Here is a 3103-nt window from a genome sequence, read left to right as displayed (position 1 = left end):
TCTCTCTCTCTCTCTCTCTCTCTCTCTCTCTCTCTCTCTCTCTCTCTGTGTGTGTGTGTGTGTGTGTGTGTGTGTGTGTGTTTTCTCATTAAGTCTGTTTAGTGCTGCAAAAATGTGCATAGGTCTAGGACCATCCACTGGAGCATTGGCAAGTTTCTAAAACTTCTCTTACCTCTGATACCTTCCTACAACTGTTCATTAAAAGAAGTATGAGTTTATCAGAGAAGCTATGGTTACCTTCTCTAGGCTTGCAAAATGTGACCGGTTGAGGAATTAGGATGGGGGCAGGGGGCCATTCATGGATCCGTCTCCCTGATGAACTATTAGCCACTAAAGGATTCTGAGAGAGAAGGAGTCATATTGTCTTCAGCTGTGTGCTCACTGGTGAGCTCACCACGCTCTAGAAGATAGTTCCAAACTGATGGTCACAAAGCCAGCTTTGGTTCAATTCAGTGTATCCCAAAACGGGAAGCATGAATGTGGGAAAGGAGTAAGTAGAAGATAGAAGAAGTTAACAGGTGTGGAGCATGAGAACAATTATGGTGTGTTTTATACATGCATGAATATAAAAGAAATGGTTTAAATGAAAAAATAATTAGTGGTTCATCCCTCCATCTGATTCTAATTTTTCTTCGTTGCCACGCTTAAATCATAAAGGGGTTTATGGAAGGGACGTGCGAGGTTGTCCTGCAAGTGTGAGTTGGTAGAAGCTGGGCCCCTTGCTTATATTAATACTACAAGGACAATCCTGTACTCAATGCCTGCCTATTGCTCAGACACCACCAGATTGGATGATAGTTACAGGTTCCATAAAAACCACTAGTCACTAATTTAAAACTTTTTATTACAGTGTTAAATAGACAAAGACTATTGTATAGTGTTTTCATAAATGGTACAACGTTGTAAAGTGGCTGAGAGTGATCGTATAAACGTCAGCTCAGGTAGTTATTTTCCATGCATGCTCTTTACATTTCTTAAGAACAGAACGTGTTAGCATTAACTGCAGTCCCATTGCTGTAAAACAGGCCTGCTGAGATTGCCTTCCATCTGACTGTAATTATGTATCCTTTGACCAGCGCTTGTCCTCACCTCCACCCTCAGCACTCTTGTTCCTGATAAGTACCATTCTAATCTGCTTCATGAGGTCAATGTTTTAAGCTTATGCATGGGGTCTGTCATTCTGTGCCTACTTTATTAAACTTAGTACAAAACCGTCTGGGATTCTAGTCTCTGCCGTGGGTGACTAGACATTCTCCTGCCTGTGTGTGCCACATTTGCTCAATCATCCACTCACTGGCTGTGGCTGAGATTCCTTACACGTTGTGAATGCTACTGCAAGAAACACGGGGATGCTGGTGTCCTATTTACATGCTAATTTCATTTCCTCTGGACAAGTATTAAGAAGAGGGATGGCTGTGTCCTATGCTAGTTCCATCTTTAATTCTTAAAAAAAACTTCTACACTGTAATCCACAATGACTACATTAATAGACAGCCCAACCAACATTGTGAAAAGATTCTCTTCTGTTCACAGCCTCACCAACATTTTTCGTCTGTTATTGATTTTACAATAGAAACTGCAATTGTGGTAAAATAAATCCACAAATCTCATTGTGGATTTGGTTGACAGTCCCATGATGTTCACCATGGTGTCCACTGTTTCATAGGCCGGTTTGTTTGTTTGTTTGTTTGTTTTTGTTGTTGGTGATGATTTTTTTGTTTTTTGTTTTGTTTTGTTTTGTTTTCCATTTCCATGTTTCCATGTCTTATTTTGAGACATTTCTATACAGTTCTCCTAGCCATGTCATCTTGAACTTTCTGGCTTGTTTGTCTGTTTGGTTGGTTGATTGGTTTTCTTTCTTTTTTTTTTTTGATAATGAGTTGAATTGCAAACACACATACAGTATACACACACACATACACACATACACACATGTGTATGTGTGTATGTGTGTGTGTGTAGTGTGTGTGTGTGTTCATTCTCAATCCCTCTCAGATGTGCATTCTGTCTGCACATCTTCTCCCACTAGGAAAACTGCATGTGCAGTTTGCAAAAGAACAAAACTGAACCCCTCTTTCTATATGTAGAGAGGAACAAAAATGATTTACACACTTAAATTTAAAACCCGAAAATCCTGTAGGAGAGCACAGAGGAGACACTTTATGGCAATAGCATAGGCAGTATATTTTGTGCAAAACTTTAAAAGCCCGGGCAACCAAAACAAGAGCAGCCACATGGTGTTACATCAAACCTTAGCTCTGCCCAGGAAATGAAATGGCAAGTCTTACATGTCAAAACAATGGAAGAGGCAGTACCAGCTACATAATTCTGATTTCATAAAAACAAAATCAAAAACATTAAAGTATTAGTGCATGTCTCCTAGAAAGATAAGGACTGCATACTCCAGGAGAGAAGACGGATCCACTGCAGGAAAGATCCTGTTTGTTTCCCAAGCCATCTCTCACCAAGTCAAGTTCAAAGTTCAAAGCCAAGTTCAAAGAAAGAAGAGACTAGACAAGCAATAATAAGAACTTCCCATGGGACATTAAGAACTCAAAGGCATAACTCTGACTCATAGTCATGGGGATACGAGAACTTTGAAAGACATCCCTTTGGCATTTCTTGTACCTGTAGATGGTGATATCAGTAGCAGAACTTTGCCTTCTGAATTCAGTCAGTCTTGTGTTTTCTGGGAAAGTTCTGCTTCTTGCATTATGGCTACATGTCACTGAGCACATAGTTGAATCCCAGTTTTTTCTCTTAATTTTTCATCTTTAAAGAAGAAACACAGATGCAGGGACAGAATAGAATTTTCTTATTGCTTTATCCTATTTTTTTTCTGTCACCTTCAATTTGTAATTATAAAATGTAAATTAATCCAAAATTCTAGTCCCCTTTCCACAATTGCATGTTGCAATTTTTAGTTTAGAACTAAAATATGGATGATTATGAGAGAAATTAGGTAATTAAGATTGTGTTTATTTCTTGCATTATGAACTGGTTTTATTCCAAAGGTTCATTAGGATATAGGCTGCCAACCATGGCCCAAGCATTAAACAGATGCTAATTGCTGGTTGGCTTCCAGTTTTAAATGGCATACGAC

The sequence above is a fragment of the Grammomys surdaster genome, unplaced genomic scaffold (genome assembly GCF_004785775.1).
Source record: "Grammomys surdaster isolate TR1022 unplaced genomic scaffold, NIH_TR_1.0 125974, whole genome shotgun sequence".
In the NCBI taxonomy this organism is placed as follows: Eukaryota; Metazoa; Chordata; class Mammalia; order Rodentia; family Muridae; genus Grammomys; species Grammomys surdaster.
This window is presented reverse-complemented; position numbering follows the sequence as displayed.